Source organism: Protopterus annectens, chromosome 1.part0 (assembly GCF_019279795.1).
Source record: "Protopterus annectens isolate FY-2018-M chromosome 1.part0, PAN1.0, whole genome shotgun sequence".
NCBI lineage: Eukaryota > Metazoa > Chordata > Ceratodontiformes > Protopteridae > Protopterus > Protopterus annectens.
In genome coordinates, this window is record NC_056725.1 from 843,831,946 (window position 1) to 843,850,749 (window position 18,804).

Sequence of the window (18,804 nt, forward strand, 5' to 3'; positions counted from 1 at the left end):
AAGGAAGATTTAAGATGGTTCATAGTTTTAGGGATGAAAAGTAAGAGTTTTGTCTTTTTGGATTTAGAATTAGCTGGCCCTTGTTGAGCCAGTTTTCGATAGATAAGAATTTCTGTGTCCTTGCTTTCAAGTCAGAGTGGGAATCGGCTATGGTGATAACTGTGGAGTCATCTCTGTAGTACACGAGTGATGACTGTGGACAAGATGTAGACTATAGGTTTGTAAAGATAGTAAACAGTAATGGGCCAAAGATTGATCCTTGAGGTGCACCCATCTTGACAGGTAGTGCAGGAGAGGTTGCAGAAAGCCATTTGACAAATCAGAGTCGGTAGTTAACGTAACTGGTGAACCAGGAAATTGTAGAAGTGGATAGGTTTAGTTCATAGTGTTTGTTCAGGAGAAGGGGGTGTGACACTGTGTCAAATGTCTTAGAGAGATTGAGAAATAGAGATGATACAAGCTTGTTTTGGTGTCTATCTTGGGAAATGGTGCTGATGAAGGAAATAAGGGCAGTGGAGGTGCTATGTTTTGGGCGAAAGCCAGGTTGTGTACAAGTAAGAAGGTTCTCTTGCAAGAGGAAGTGAAGGATTTGCTTGTGTACATATTTCTCTAGAATTTTTGAAAGTGGGGATAAGATTGCAATAGGCCTGAAGTTGGCAAGTTCTGAGGAGTTACTTCCCTTGTAGATGGGGACAGTATAGAATTGCTTCCATATTGTGGGTACTTTAGATTCAATAATGGAATGGTAAATAAGTATGGAGATGGGGAAGGCAAGAGAGTTAGTGGCGTTCTGGAGAATGAGTGGGGGTAGATTATCAATGGAGGGCAAGCAGGGTTTAAGCTTTAGAAGCAAGGATTTGATGTAGTTGGTAGATACAGCTTTCAGACAAAAGGCCTGGGAGAGGTTGGAGGGTGTGGGAGGGTTGGGGTTGTTAACATTTGAGCTGGAAATGGTTTGGAGTGTTAATTTGCTGACAGTGTCGCTAAAGTAAGAGTTAAAGTTGGTGGCAGTTTCAAGGTGAGTGTTAATGGGGCAAGGTTGGGAGGATGAGGGGTTACCAGGATGTAGAAGTTGGCTGACGGCATGCCAAACTTTCTCTACTAGAATTAGTTCAGACATTATTTTTAAGCAAGCTAGTCCAGAAAATATACATGGGTTCATTTAGAATTATTTCTGAGAAAGTTAGACCAGAAAACCTGTTTATGTACCTGGACAATCGTACCACCTCATCACTCTAAGTATATTCTTACAACCATTTCTAATTGTATACAGTCAACATGTGAATTTCTGCCCCTTATTTTTGTATATATCATATTTATTTATGGATATTTGTTTAACAGGAATGTCTGACCAGGTCAAAATGTACCCATTTTCAGTGGAGGCCAAAGGACAAAAGCTCTAGATACAACTAAAAGTTACAGAAAAAGTTAAAGAGTTAAAACACATTAATTGCAATATATACAGTGTTATTTACAGTATACTATAATAGCATGATAAAAAAATTGTAACTTGCTTAAAAGGAATTTAGGAAGTGTTACTAAGACAGGTGAGTAATGTTTTATTTTGAGGCGGTAAAAATAAGAAAAAGGAAAGAGACAGGGAGGGGAGAGAGATGGAATAATGAAGCAATATGATAGAAGAAATAAGGTCAGTCTGGGAAAGACTACAGAGGAGAGGAAAGTTGGAGAGGTTAGAAAAGAAATAAGGGAATATATAGTAGAGAAATAAAGATAAGCAGATATGAACAGACAGACAGTAGTAGACAGGTTAATATATTAGACTTGGAAAGGGAGGACAGAATAGATTTAACACAAGAAAGGTCAGACTAAACCAGTGCAAGAGCAGAGACAAGAGTTGGATAGGAATTCCTTGAGAGTGTGTTTAAAGCTGTGAAGGTTAGAGTTAGAGATCATGGAGAGTAGTAAGGAGTTCCAGATCTTTGTAATTTAAAAAAGTACATACTTTCTCCAAATGACTTATTTGTTTTATATAATAACAGGAGCTGTTTCTCTTATGATTGGAATGACCTTTTGGGATGATAGGAACTGAGGATGAGGCTAAGAGCAGGGCAGGATATAGGTTTTTAATAATGTTATGCATTGTTACCAGTTGAAGGTAGGTTAGCTGCTGTGGAGGTTTATGTCACTTAAGTGACTGAAGACGCAGTGCAGTGATGGTAAGATATGAAGCAGTGTTTGCAGGCTTGGTGATTTTATTGTAGCTCATTTGGTGTTTTATTTTCAATGTGCATTGAAGGTTGGTGAGGACTGGAGCTCCATATAAGAGAGAGGGTAAAAGGTAGCTACTGGCAAGGGTCTTTATGTAGATCTACTTAGGACATACTTATCCCTGTAGAACATACCTAGTTTTCGATTTTTTTGTGTGTGTTATTATGGATATGGAGATCAAATCTTAGATTGTTTTATGTAGTCATACCTAATAGTTTTGTGTATGTGACTAATTAAATTTTTGTATTGTTCAGGGAGAGGATCGTGAACTTGGTTTTACTTGGGGTATAAGTTTTTGGAGTAAATAGAAGTTTCATTTTCTTGGGATTAAGAAAGAGTTGAGCATTGCTGAGGCAAGTCTCCATGACAGTGGAGCATTACACTATGTTAGGGAGTTGAAAGGAGCTCCACTTTACTTTTTGAGATAGTGCTACTTATATTTACACTAGAATTGTTTCAGACATGCATGGTATTTGATTCTTTTCTTTTGTTCATGCATACGCACGTTTTGGGAAACTTTTTGTGTTTCTCAAACCCACTTTGGGCAGTTTAAAAACTGTAATCACATGTTTTACATTTATAATGTTTTATGTTTTAATATGTAAACATGTATCATTTCTCCTTGGGCCTCTGTTGAAAAGGGGTTTGCCCAGTTGGACTATCCTGGTCACCAAATGGAAATAAATAAGTAAATGGATGCTTTGGTGAGATACGGTGCTACAGCTACATGGTGCAAGTTTAGACAGAGATAAAAAGACCGCTCAATTTTGTTACAGATAAAGATATATTACGAAACATTGCTTCCCTAGTAAAAAAAGGTATAAAAAACAATCTGCCATAGTATTTTTGCCCTTATTTTTATTACAAGTTATGCAATGAATGCAGCTTTGTTTGTGTGAAGTGAAAATGAAATTATAGGAAATCAGGACAGTTTAAGAACATTTTGAAATATGAATGTCTACACCATCACTAGATGTTGCTGTCAGCTTAAGAATACAAATTATGATCAGAAAAAATATTCCAGGTGCCACCTAAGGTGGCCAGTGTTTTGTTGCATGTACTTAGTCAGTCTTTGCATGCCACATTAAATTTGCCTTTGTTGTGTAATCTCAGTAGCCGTCAATACTGTTTTGGAAAATCAAGTCTCTTGCCACAAAATGTTTTTATGTCTCGTTATATTTATTGATAATGGACAGTGTTATAAAAGTCTTTTAATACTTTTGTGAACTGACATTACTACCACCACCAGCTGCTATACTGGCACACGTATGCACTCTACAAATGTTGTCAGTATCAAACAGTGTGTGCACATGGAGTACAGTGCATTCAAACCACTGTGGTCATACCACCAAAATATAAACAAAACACAACACACAGCAGAGGGGCTGCACAGTTACTTATACAATGTAAACATCTTCTTTGACAAATAACTGTATGACAAAAGGTATTGATAACATTACACAGCATGCCCACATAAGCGCATAAAAATGTTCTATAACAAAAAGACAGCAACATAAAAATAAGAAGAGATATTAGACAAAATACCACAAACCATTAAAAGCGACAGACTCCAAGCTTACAATGGGGATAAATAGCAATACATTATTATTTTTTCAATAAAACTTGAGAAAAATGTATAAAATTTAAAGTTAAAAAATAATATCAATATACGGTAACAGGGTATGTGTAATACATATTTTTCTCATAGTGGGTCAGGGGGTGGGGGGATCACCAGCTTGGTAACTCAAGCTGTACCCACACAACAAAATATATTACTCGTACCCAACAACAGAGTACCACCATATATGTAAACCCCTGGTATCATTTCTATAGAACTGTGTCCTATTCTGCAAGTGATCTGTACTTCAAACTATGCTGCTTACTGTCCATTTGAAATTAGTCAGTGAGTGAGAAGCTGGAATATGCTGCTGTACAGTAAAGACATACACATGTGAGTACAGGTATATGTACTTCCTGTATCCAGTCTTTTTTAGTTCATGTAGTTAATAAATATTAAAACTGTGGTCTAGCTATGGAAGGGATTTGTGTGACTTAGGTAATGTACACTGTTACAACAGCTGTAACATTTCATTACACTTCCAATAATGCAGGTGTACACCTATGATTTTGTCTCATAGAAGCAAGCAAATGTAAACCAGATACAACAGAATCATTGCTAGTAGAAAGATCAGAACATCTTTCTCTCAACTAAGCCACTCAAATAGCAAGTGAATTTTTTCATTGACTTAAGGGTCTAGGGCTTGGGAACAGATTCAAGCCTCCAGAGTGATGACCAAGAAAAAGTACAAATCATTCTATGATCTTGTCTCCTCAGACAGAACGGAGATAGACAGTATTATGTAAGGCTGCAAATAGAAGACAAGTGGAACATCAGGATCAAAATGCAAACTAGTAAGCACGTAACAGGTAAGGCCAACATACATAAATGCTAGATTATCACCATGTTACCACCAGCCTTGCATTCCTGAGATTTTTTTAAACAAGAAAAGTCTTTATTAAATTATCATGTATGACATAGGCATTCATACAGTTATATAAATGAAACAAACCATACTGGCATAATTTTAGTCGTAAATGTTATACATCACAAACCATACTGACATAATCTTAGTTACAAACATTATGCATCACTTACAGTCTATCCAGTCAAACATTACACTCATTCAAATCCTGCCTTCTTTTAAAGGTCATTCCTCCTCTACATGTACTGCTCCAACAATTCCCATGTTCTTCTATGTAATTTGCACCTACCATTTTCTAAAGATCCCAATTCCAGTTGTTTTATCTCTGTTACTATATGGAGTTAGTTTAGACTTTCAGTTCCACTTTACAGTAATTTCATTTTCGGCAGCCACCATAATTAGACTCAGCAAGACCTTATTATGTCTAGGCAATTCCAATTCTGTATCATAGTTCCAAAAAAATCATTTCCTTTGTTACACCAATTTGCTCATGCACTATCTCTGACAGTGTAGTCTGCAGAGAATCTTTTGACTTGCTGTTCGCTGCCTGACTATCGCTGATCTCTGCCTGCATTTAATTTTGGATTCAAATTATTTATTTAAGATTTGGTTACTTCTGTTTTTTTTTTATCTTTTTCTTATATTGCACTTTGATTTCTTTTTTTTAAGTTTTTTGTTCTTTTGGAGTTTTAAGAGGTCTAGGGTAGAGTCACTTAGAAACATTAGAAAAGAATCATTTTCATTCTGAACAACATCCAGTTAACTAGTGGGAGCAGATGAGAAATAGCATTCCTCATTTGACTGGAAATATTTAGAGGCATCTTTAGCTGTAGTGGTTGTTGATTTGCTGTTCTCTGCCTGACTATTGCTGATCTCTGTCTGCATTTGATTTTTCCCACCCAACTGACCTACTGCTGTTGTACTTTTAAACTTGGTCGCATGAGTTGCTCGGTACTACTATAAATCTGATTCTGGACTCTCGTCCCAGTCCCATCTCAGCAGCTCATTCTACTGAAGATAGAGATCAGTTGGGAAGCCCCCCTTTAGTCTTTTAAACTTGAATTATCTTCTGTTTCCTCCCTTCCCACTTACAAAAAAAACTGTACTTTATTCAACTGTTTTTACTGTATCTGTTTTTCGTCCCACTTTATTATTTTATTTAGCTTTTTGGTGGCACATTCTTAGTGTTCAGTCGCATTTAATCTGCTGCATTTATTTCTGCTTGTTAGTAGCCTGATCAAATTGTAACTGTTATTTTAAGCCTCTTAGTTTGATGCAAGCATTTGGGCTTCAAACTAGTTAACTTACCTAAGGAAGTTTTGTGATCTAAACTCTTGTGTCAGAAGAGGTAGCTTCAGGGTTGCCAGATTTCCAGCCCCCCAGGTAGGGACAAAAAAAAAAAAAAAGAAGGTCTCTCACGGCAAGTGCAGACAAAAAAAAAAAAAAGGTCTTTCACGGCAAGTGAAGACCCAAAAAAAAAAACAGTTCCACATTAAAGAACAGTAGCTCTGGACTAAACACGGAGCTTCTCGTGTTTAATGCATTGCAGTTCCGCATTCAACACAAGTAGCTCCGTGTTTAGCAATTTTTGATTGGCAGATACGGCATATGGGTCAATCAAAAATCGCTAAACACGGAGCTTCTCGTGTTTAATGCGGAACACAAGAAGCTCCGTGTTTAGCAATTTTTGATTGGCCCATATGCCAGGTATACGGGACAACCAAAAAAAAAAACACAAAGCGGAGGCTGGCTGGGATTTAAACCGGCAGGGTGGGACTCGGGATCAGGCTGCTGATCTCGGGACAGTCCCGCCGAAATAGTGACGTCTGGCAACCCTGGGTAGCTTACACCCTTCTGATCTGGGAATTGCTTGTTGAAGGCTTATTGTGACCATTATTCTAAAAGTGCCTTAGTTCTGTTTTGAGCACTTGGGCTCCTAACCAGTTGTTTTACATTAAGAAGGTTTTTGGTTGAGAGTCTTGTGGAGGAGTGGGTGGCCTTCGACCTTCTGAGGCTGCTGAAGGCTTACTGTGCTCATCAAGTTCCTTGACTTATTTACTTGATCAATATTTAAGTTTGGCTCACTCCTCCCCAGTAGATCAGTAGCCATGGATATGAACTTCCCAACTCTCTTTCTGTGGCCAGTCTGACTGACATGGGTATTCTGAGGCATTGTAACAATTTTCTCATGTACATTAACAAACATACCTCTCAACCTCTTAGAGCAAGAAATCTGGACAAATCCATACATAAAAGGGAGACAAAGGCCAAAAAATAGGGATAGGTTTTAAATATTGCTCTTACAAACTTAGAAAGTTGATAGAATAATAGGTTTTACATTAGCATGACTTTTATGAATGATATGAAGTCTGAAACTCAAATGTCTGTCATTACTTTTTAATGTTATTCTTTAACAATTTGCCAGTAATTTGCCAGAAAACCACAATTTTATGAAAAATGGAACAAAAATATGAGACAAAAATCTGGATATTCTGCGAAAATCAGTACAGTTGATAGGTATGCTGTCAGCCCACTTATTCTTTAATAAAATAGATACAGTACATGAGAGGTGTAAATACACTTAAACCCTGGAGGCAAAACTCCCATACAACTAAAACTAATCCTATAGAACTTGTCAGTGACACTTGCACCACACCTACTGCACAGGGTAAAGACCCTACACATAAAACTACTTATGCTGAGACACTTTGAGGTAATCTTCCTAAAACATTAAGACCTCCTGCACAATAGAATCAAAGAAAAGTTCCTCAGCCATCAGATAAGCACTCCATTAAAACACCACCCACAGCTACACATATTAACATGGTATCCAGTGCTTCCACTGATAAGCCCTTAAAGTAAACCAGCACACAGCTGAATTTCATGGTCTTTGGTGATTCTATAGTGAGGCATATCGATGTCCCCCCTCACCAGACTGAGTAAGGAGAGAATCACTGTTAACTGCCATCTGGGCTAGGATCCATCAAGTCACAGAGGCACTGAGGTCACTGAATCACAGGTAGCAGTATGACTCTGCCATAGGCCATGTGGTGTTAATGACCTGAAACATACCTTCCTTGCTATATGAAACAACACATGTTCAAGCTCACTGATTATGTGTCTCAGGCAGGAAGGAGTCTAGCACTGAGCAGCATAATACCTTCTCCAAGGATGATGCCACATTACCAAAAGAAAATGATTTTAAAAATTAACTCAGCTTCTGGTGTCAATCCACAGGGGTACAATATTTGACGGCATGGGAGGACATGGTTGACAGACAATGTTGCTTTGCTAGGGACGGTCTGCACTTATCCCCTCTAGGGTTTTGGATACTGGCAAAGACCTTTTTGACCCCCATAGTGCCTTTTTTTTTAGGCAATGACAAACTGATAAACTTATCAACAGTCTGTGGCTGACCAAGTTTGCAGATGGCTGCAAGCTGGGCAATGTCATAAATTCCCCTAGTGATGTGAACATCCTCCATGAGGGCCTTAACCAAACTAATGACTGGTGCCAGAGGCATGGCCTCAAATTGAATGCCAAGAAATGCATCATTATCCCCTTTGGAGAAAATGGCATCCCCACTAATTATCACATTAATAACAATGTACTAAGCACGCAATCAGTTGTGAGGAACTTGGGCACCTAGGTTGACAGCAACCTGACTTTTGACCACCACGATGCCTCCGTTGTACAGAAGACTTTCTACATGGCCCATCTCATAAGTAAGGGTATTTCATCCAGGAACAAAGAGGTCATAACATCCCTGTACTCCTCCTTTATCAGACCCATTATGGAGTACAATGCTCCCTTCGGCATGTACCTTGCAAGCACATGCAGCAGTTAGAGAGACCACAGAGGTTCTTGACCAGGAAAATCCAGAGTCTCAAACACCTATCCTATACAGATAAACTAAAAGTCCTGTCCCTCTATTCAGTCTCATACAGACTGCTCAGAGGTGACTTGTGTCTGGTATACAAGGCCACCTCAGACTCAGCCTTGATGGAGCTGCTGCATATCCGTAAGTCAAACTCCACTGGCACAACCTGCATGCAAGGCCTCAACCTGGTCTGTGACATTAACAGAACTTGTTGGAGTGACAGATTTGTGCTCCAATGACTCCACCATCTGTGGAATAGACTCCCTTTCCATGTCAAGCAGAGCACCTCACTAGCCCTCTTTAAGAGGAACCTCAATGACTGGATGGGAAACAGAAAATACACTCCTAGGATTCCACCTGTATCCCTGCTGGATAGGGAAAACAGGTGCTGACTTTGTGGGAACATGGGTGAAATACTTGGTCAGGCTTATAAGGGCCTCCGGGCCAACATATCATCCTATGAACCTATGAACTGACTTAACTGAACCTATAAAGGAATATCTGAAGATTACACTGCTCAATGACAGAATATCTGAAGATTATACTGCTCAATGACAGAAGTCTTAACAAGAAATTGCATTCCCTCCAAACCTTCCTCTCCCTGGAGAGTGTAGACATCTGTGTAGTAATGCAGACATGGTTTAAAGTCGTTGAGTGTACCCCAGCAGTGCAAGGTTATAATGCCTTTCACAGCATTAGACCAGCTACTGTACAAGAGAGAACTTAGGGTGGAGGTGTCTCAGTCTATATTAAAAACGATCTCATGTCCAGACTTGCTAAGTGTATGACCCACTGGAATTTATACATGTACAACTCACCATAAACAAGGTGTTGTACCATATCCTTGCAACCTATAGGTCCCTCCTCCATGTCCCAGGAAACTCATACTACTATCTCATTGTACTAGAGTTCCTCACGGTTCAATCCAATACGATATTCATGGGGGATCTCAGCTACCCCTCTACAGACTGGGAATCCTACACCACTTCTTATGCATAAGCCCAGTGATTCCTAAACGTTGTTAATACCAACATCCTGGAACAGTTTGTCCATTTTTCTACCAGGAGTACAAACATCCTTGACCTTGTGCTCAAAATACGGGGGGGGGGGCTGATATTCCTCACCCAATGTTATATCTTTGCTCTTCAGATCTGACCATAAGGCAGTATTACTTGAAATAAAAATCTGGGGATCTAGCAAAAACAGAAAAACCTTTAGGAACTATTCCAAGACTAATCTCTCTCTACTAAGCAACACCTTGGCTAAATTCCAAGCACCCTCAAACTAAGTTAACACTATAGAATACACTGAGCTATTTATAAAATCTCTGTACAACCATACTGATAGCTGTATAGAGCAAGGTGCGCCCATTTGTATTAAGAATAAGACAAACTGAAAAGACAAGCCACCCTGGTGGAATCACAATATCAATTGGTTATACAACAAAAAAAAAATCAATCTTGGTCAAGCGTAGAAGGAACAAAACCATACATACTAAAATCCCCCTGACCATTCTAAACAGGCAGATAAGACGGTTAACTAATACTTCAATGGCTAAATTTGAAGAAAAAAGTAGCTTATCAAGCAAAGGACAACCACAAAGTTTTCTACAGCTATGTCCGTAACTTCAGAGGAACTACACAACAGTGCGCAGAACGTACTGTAAATGGCATCTCCCACACTGATTCAGAAGCCATTGCCAACATTTTGCCTGATAGGTTCAACTCATATTTCTCCCCTCACCTCCCCCCAGTTTTCCAAAGGAAATACTACATAATGCAATCCCCCCAACCATTACTAGGGAACAGGTTATCAATGCACTTTCCAAGTCCAAAAACACTGCATCAATGTGTCCCAATAACATCTTGGGAAATTTAATAAACAGCATGAAACATGATCTCTATGGTCCACTTGAATTACTTTTCAACTGGAATCTTCAGTCAGGCTTTATGTCTAAGAAATGGAAGACTGCTACAGTCATTCCCCTGCACAAAGGTGGACCAAACACTGATCTGGGTAACTATAAGCCCATAAGTCTTACCAGTTTCATATGTAAGGCCAAGGAAAGAATAACCATGGATATTATAAATGAGGACATTGGTAACCTGCAAATTCTGGACCCATCACAGTTCACCTTTGTTAAAGGAAGGTCATAATTATTAAATCTGGTGGGCTTTTTTGAGAAGGTCATCAGAGCACTGAATGAAAGTAAGACTGTGCACAAAGCTTACCTTTACCTGGCCAAGGATTTTGACACAATACCACATTCAGGCATTACAGACAAACACACAAATTTAGATATAAACCCTTTTATCTCCTGATGGATAGCAAACTGGCTCACTACTGATGGGACCCAGGAGGGTAAAATAGGTGAGGGCACCTCCACCAAACAACAGGTCAATCACTAGCAGAGTACTCCATGGTTCGGTACTGCGCCCACTCCTTTTTGGCATCTATTTCTTTGAAATGGAAGCAAATACTGATGGTTTATGGCTGACTAAGTTTGCAAGTGATTGCAGGCTGGGGGTTATCATCAACTCCCCTGCAAATACTAGCATTCTTCAAGAAGGTCTATCACTGACTAACAAATGGTGCTAAAGCCATGGTCTTAAACTTCCCTTTGGGAAGTCAAACATCCCGGCTAATTACCATGTTGATAATACACTCCTAAGAGTCCACCCAGTCATGCTAAAGCCATGGTCTTAAACTTCCCTTTGGGAAGTCAACCATCCCGGCTAATGACCATGTTGATAATACACTCCTAAGAGTCCACCCAGTCATCAGTCACCTGGGTATGTACGTAGACAATAGCCTTACCGTTGACCACCATGTGGCCACAGTGGTGAGGAAATCCTTTTATGTTGCACAACCTATAAGTAAGGACATGGCATCTAGGTCCAAAGATGTCATTATCTCACTGAACTCTGCCCTTATTAGACCAATCATAGAGTACAATGTTCCCTTTGATATGTACCTAATCAAGCACATGCAGCAACTAGGGCGACCTCAGAGATTCCTTACAAAAAGGATACAGGGAGTAACAACCCTGCCTTATAGGTTCACAGGTTTATAGCTTAGTACTATGCTAACTGCTCTTGAGAGCCAATTTAAGCCTAGCTAATTACCCCATGGGAGATTTAAACCCTGCACCTTGCGTCTGTTAGGTAAACACCTTAACCATTACGCCAACCTCCCAACCCTAAATAGCTTCTTTAATGTCAACCAAGTGAGCATTAACAGACACATACACCAGTTGACTGCAGTGAAGATAGAACCCCTACCTACCCAAGCATAGCAGCTAGAGAACACAGTACTTAATGCAAGCACCATGGCACAAGTCTAACATGCACTGGCCGAAGGTTAAGATCGAACATTGCACCTTATGCATGGGAGGCAAAGACCTTAACCATTACAACAAATGGTATCTCACAAATTTGGAGTGTGCTAAATTAGAATCCTGGGTCACTTGTATTGTGGCCATGAACTTACACCAGTTTCCACAGGGAAGGCACCTTAAAGCCTTTTTCCTCTACTCAGTCTCCTACAGACTGCTGAAGGGTGATCTATGCCTGACTAACAAGGCATCCACAAACTCCACACTTATGAGTCTCCTACATATTCGTAAGTCAAAATGCGCCAAATAAACAAGGTCTAGGGACCTGAATTTTGTCTGTGACATAAACAAACATGCTGTAGAGACAGATGAGTGCCCCAGACAATGCCCCTCCTAAGGAACAGGTGTTTCATCCTTGTGAAGCTGTGTTCATCTATTACCCAGTTTAAGCACATCCTAGACCAGTGGATGGGGAATAAGAAATTTACACCAGACCTAGCACTCATGTTCCTTATGGACAGAGGCAGCTTATAAATGTCTGGCCATCAAAGTCCTATTTGGATACAGGACATCAGTATTCTTTTGGGAAAACTTAGCTAAGCTTAAAAGGGACCTTCAGGTCATTAACCTAGTAACAGTATATGAATCCATGAAGTCTTCTAACTCATTAAACTTCCAGAAAATATGTTCCCAATTACCTCTTTCTTCCCCATCACACCTCCAACATTTGTTGTCTACTGGAGAAAAAATTCTCTTTGGAGTCTAATTGGGGTATAAAAATACCTATATAAATACTTCCAAGCAAAGATCCTAAAGCTTCTAGAACTTGTTGCATATTTGGGAGACATACATATATCCCCCGATTGTTTCTTTGCAAAGTGCTTACCCAATCACTCTTCCCAATTCTTTCTAAACTCCTCAGATTGATTCTTATAGTTATCATGCAATATTTTGCATGCTCTACTAATTATTCCTTTTTCAACAGCAGCTTCTGTTCCACAGTCTACTAAAAACACTACCAGTGTTGGTCTTTCGCTTGGGATCCCACTATTTCTTTCTCTTTGCCTATACCCTGATATCAGTCCTTGATAGGGTAGGCAATCTCTAGCCTGCAGTCCAAATACATTATTGGACTCTTCCCATTCTATTACCCTTCCCTGTCTAATTATTTGCTCCCAATATCTTGGTTCTTTTGCCATTTATTCTAATAAATTCAAACCCCTTCTTGCCTGTTTCCCTAATTGCAGTTATCCCTATTAGCAGAATCTACTTTCTCCATTCATGTGTTGACTTAGTCATTAGAATACTTTCTGCTACTTTACGAATACAATATTGTGTATGTTTATTGCTATTCTTAAGGATCTGCTTCTTGAGCTCTCCCCTGTTTCATCATCATCCGTTCTCACTTTGAATTATAGGTTTTTGCTTGTGGTATATACAGGAGCCTTAACTATGTAGCTCTGAAATACCCCCTCAAATCAGGTAATCCCAGACTGCCTTGTTCTTTTGGAAGAATCAGCTTACCCCACTTGACTCTTGCAGGCTTCCCATCCCAGATAAAATACTTCAGTTCATTATTAATTGCTAAACACACCTTCTCTTCTGGTTGATAAAAATCTGCCTGACCTATGCATAAAAATAAAGGGGATAAAAACATTTTAACTGCATTACATTCTGATTCCCTCTGGATCATCAATGTTCTGTTAACGTTAAATGTTTGCCTCCCCTCTACAAAACCACACTGATCCATATCTATCAATTTTGGCATCACCTTTTCCATTACTTTAGCCATTACAGACATAAACATTTTATAATGATGGTTTAGGATTGAAATGGACCTGTATGAAGCTGGATCTGATGAGTCTTTACCCTCTTAAGGTATCACAGCCACCAACTCTATCTTCCAGGATGCTGGTGTTTCTTCTCCTCTTAAAATACTGTTAAACAAAACCTTCAAGATCTTTTCTCAGTTTTTCCCTTCTAACTTCCAAGCTTCCACAGGAATAACATCTATTACTAGGGACTTTCCTGTGGACTGGTTATACATCACCATTTTTATCTCATCTCCTCCTATCCTAACTGTTAATAATTGAGCCTCATCTACCTTCATCCTTGGCATACTTAATTCTTCCATAAACATTTCCATTTGTACCTTTTCATGAGTTCCATATTTCTCTGCTTTATATAGACTTTCATAAAATTTGCAAATATCTCTAGCACCTCTACAGGAACTCTATCTTCCCTATCACAGGCTTCCTAAGCTTGGTAACAACACCTTCTACTTTCTGTTGCCTGAGTCATTGTGCTAAAAGTTTTTGTGCTCTTGAGCTATTATCAAAAACACTCACTTAGCAATCTTTCTAAAATTATGCATATTACTGAGGTTGTGACAAAGGGAAATATAATTATGTCATTTGTGAATATTAATATGATTTATATAGAAGTGTGACAGAAGGAGATATTCAAGAACAACAATAGTTGAGTTAAAATACCTTTATAACCAAGACAACAAAGCTTTCAGGTTCAAAAACCCTTTTTCAATGTAAAACATTGAAAAAGGGTTTTTGAACCTGAAAGCTTTGTTGTCTTGGTTATAAAGGTATTTTAACTCAACTATTGTTGTTCTTGGACTTATCTGTTCTGTTCCAGTGCTTTGTTTCAACAGAAGGAGATATTGCCAGCTCAGCTATTTGGAATTTTGTAAATGGTTGTGTGTCATTTATGAATATCAATATGCTCATGTAAGATGTTTGTGTTACAGATACATTAGAACTGTATGTCATATTGTACATATGTGTGCTGAAGAGATATTTTTTTAAAGTACTGAGCAGAAATGTATATACACTATTGCAACTGTTTAAATGTATATATTTTTTAACAATGGAAACTGCACCACAAGAAGTTAACTTCAGAAGAACAGCTGAGATTGAGTTACTTTATGGCTGGGCCATAAAAAGAGATATTATCTTTCAGTTTCAGTGCAACAGGAGACAATGTCTAGAAGTAGAAGTTTTTTGCATTGTCTTTAAATGTGGAGGAATGTAAATTATTTTACGGCTTCCACCATTTGTTAATAGATCTAAGAGAATTCCTTGTTTATGTATTTTCAAAGGTGGATGCTAAATGCTAACAGCTGCAGCAGTGGTAGTTTTCACCTGGACACTCAAATGACAAGAAAAGTGATGTCATGCTGCAAGCTACCCCAGCAGTAATATTTGAAATATTAATTTAAGAAGTCTTTGAAAGAGAGACTGGGCATTTTCTATTTTGTCTTGGACCTGACAACATCAGCTGGAAGACCCACTCACCATATCTGTCTTGCCTTGCTCTCTAAGTAAGCTAACTAGGGTACAGTAATTTCTCTTAGATATAAACAGCAATATAGTGAAGTATAGCTTAGATGTTTTCTTTATTTATTTGATACTGTCCTGCAATATTATTTTAAGTATTTCCTGTAATTTTGAACTCTGATGTAACTGTGATTATTTACCGAGTATTTTCTTGTTCTTTTATTTCTTATTAAATATATTTAAACCTATCATTGTGGCTATTTGTGAGACATATTTAAGTTCTGAGAATACTTGTATATTCATTTGGTGACAATGTGGGCCACTCCTAATAGCCATGCTCTTGGTCAAACTATCACTTGTACTGACAGTAACATTACACAGTAAGATTGGACACCCTTTGTTAAGGGCCTTAAAGTAGCTGAAATGGAGTGACTGGTGGCAGTAATAACTACCTTATAGACGGGGCAGAAGGGAGCAGAGCTCGTAAACCTGTGCTAGCCTTTTGTGTGTGTGTGTGTGTGTGTGTGTGTGTGTGTGTGTGTGTGTGTGTGTGTGTGTGTGCATTTGTGTGTGTGTGTGTGTGTGTGTGTGCATTTGTGTGTGTGTGTCAGCTACTTGGACAGGGACACGAAGCACTGGTTGGACAGAGAGGGTGCTGGAGCCCTTGGCTTGGTCACTCAGCTGAGATTTCAACTCTACAGCTGTGCCAGTGGGGAGTCTTACTGGGGATCTGGAGAAAGAGGGAGAAACCAACCTCAGACTGACTGTGGTCTCTGTGTGCTCTTAAGGGAAATTGCACTTGATGCAGACAGTGGCATCTGGAAATACTGTGTGTGTACCTGTCATCCTCCCAGTGTGTACATCCTCCACTGTTGCCAGTGGTGAGGATTGAGGCTCCTTAATTACTGGGCCAGTGGTGGGGCATCACAGAGGTAATCTGCTATTTTCTGTTTAGCATTCTGCAATTGCGCCTCTTCTTGGTCTGTGAGATACCCCCTGCTCTGCAATACTTTAACATTTGTCCGTCCCTCTAAATGATTCATGTTACTTCTTAACCAATTTCCACACTATTTTTAAACTTGACTTTAATTTTATCTGACTCCCTAGCTATATTTTCAGGAGAAATTTATTTAATATCCACTACCCATTCCTTAAATTCCTCTCTTTTCAACAGTCAGGGTGGAAAGTGCCAGTGTTTCATTTTCATTTCACTAACTTGCATTTTATTTTAGTTATTACTGGCACATGTTTTGAAACAGTTATTGGATGCGTATCAAAATTTTCAATTAAATGCACATCTATCTGTGAAATAGAAGTTCTGTCTAGCCTAGCCCAGTTTTTGTATCTTGGGTAATATGTAAATTCACTCCAAACTCCTACTACTGAATTCACATCTTCCATGCCAGATATTTTCATAAATTTCTTAAAAAATCAACCCTCCTTTGTTACATTTCCCTTCTGGGCCTCTCAGACAGATCTTCACTGCTGTAAATCAAATTCCAGTCCCCACCTATAAGTAATATTCCCTGCTGAAAGCTGATTATTTCTCCCAGAATTTTCTAAAGCTCCATTACAGCAGTTTAAGGTGGAAAATAAATACATGGCAGTGTAATTCTTCTCCCTTGGCAGTAGCCCTTCAACACTACAAATCTACCATTATCTTTTTTTATCTTCTTCTATCACTATCGGAGCTCCTCTTGCAATTAATATAAGCTCCTCTTTTCCTTTGTCCCAGGTATTTTGCTGAATAACTGTCTTTTTTTCTTTTATCAAATCCACATGTTCAGTTCTTTCCAAACATGTTTCCTTAGCATAGGTATTTGCACTCTACATTTTTTAATATAGTTCTATACTTTTTTCTTTTTTGTATATATCTGTGAGACCATTAACATTTAAAGATAATATAGAAACTGTCATTATGTTAAAAATTATTCCTCCCTCTTAAGTGTTAACAGCTTTTTTATTAAGTATCTAGTTCCAACTGTTATGTTACATGCATGCACTGTCTGGTAGGTTAATCTTTTATAAAATTGTTTCTTGTCATATCCATTTGAGCCAATGCCACATAGCCCTACCCCCAAAAAATATACCTCCAATACACCCATAAAACCTATTAACTTAATACTAGCACAACATTATGTGCATTTTCAAATACTGAAGTTTTGCACTCCTAAGAGGAAAAATTGTCTCAAACTGAAAGCCACACTCATAGAGTTGGGTTAACCTAAAAGGAAGATTATCCATACTAATATACATGGTGCATCATGTGCTTCTACTAAGTGCTGTATGATTTTGTCTCATCTTTATTGCTCTCCCAGACTGGGAAACATTTCAGTGCCTTCAGAAAACATGATCTCCTGGCCATTTAAAGAAAGAAGCATTCTGTTTTTATTGTTCTTTATCAGACTGTCTCCGTGGAGACATGAGAACCAACTACAGCGTTGCTTCTATAAGCATTTTTTGTTAGAGGAAAGCTTTATTATATTCAAAACCCAGTCATTCCCCTGTGCACGAATGAGAAAAAGCACATACATTTTTTCTTGAATCATGCTCTTTTGACAAATCTTTTTCTTCCTTTTTTATGCTGCAGTGCCTACATTCATTAAAACTGAACAAGGAGAAACAAAAAAGAAGGAAAAAGATCAGGGATACTTTTACTTTAATATTCCCCTTATACTTAAAAAATAACCAAGAAAGCTTTACTTTATAGCATGCAGATTATATCATGCATTATAAAAACTACTACTGTTAAAAACAAAATTTTGTTTTACTTGCAGTTAACTCTCTGCCTCTTCTTCCCCTCTCCTAAGTGTTCTTCCAAACATTTATGACTTAAAGTAGGGAATATGCTTTAGAGTCCCCTACACGTTTAACAAAGTCAAAAAAGTCCAATATTCCCAGGTTTTCTTGTTCTGCCATGGTTCACAAATATAATTAGTGTATTGCAATCCCACATTTATTTGTCAATTTCTGAATTTCTGGTTTTATTCCTGTTTTACATCTCCAGCTCCCAAATCCAGTCTCTGCTTCATTTTCAATGTACTCTCAGGTCTTATATTCAACTCTTGTGCTTTTTTCTCTCTCTCAAACATTTTCAATTGAAACAATGTTTCAGTGGCAGCCTCTCTGTGGTCTTTTTTACCAGAAGAACAAGAAGCAGAATCTCCTTCTGTTTCACAGATCACTTTTTGTTGGATAAGGTTTTGTATTTACTTACCATGTTCTAAATCAAAAATGCTTATATGTGCTTTCATAAAATTAATACAGTCTGTTCCTTCCAGCTTCTCTGGTACTGCATAAAATCTCAGGTTTTCCCTACATATTTTTCATCTAATTCTATTATTTTTTTAAACATCTCTTCTTGAGCAGTGTCACATTCAGCCAGACTTTTCTTCATTTTAACCTCTGATTTTTGCAGTTTTATCACCTCATCTGAATATCTATTCAAAGCTTCTTCCATTTTTTTACAGACATTTCTTATATGAATTGATATACTCCATTGGTGTTTCATTTATTTTAATCAGCTCTGAGTACATCTGACTTATTTTTTTCCTCTAGGTTACTGGAAGTCATGTCTTGCACCAAAGC

General features: G+C 38.3%; 1 protein-coding gene across 1 annotated transcript in view; it reads right to left on the minus strand.

Moving 5' to 3' along the window:
* Positions 1-18,804, minus strand: part of SYNJ2 (synaptojanin 2) — a 1,514,156-nt gene that overhangs the window by 728,721 nt on the left and 766,631 nt on the right. The window lies entirely within an intron of this gene.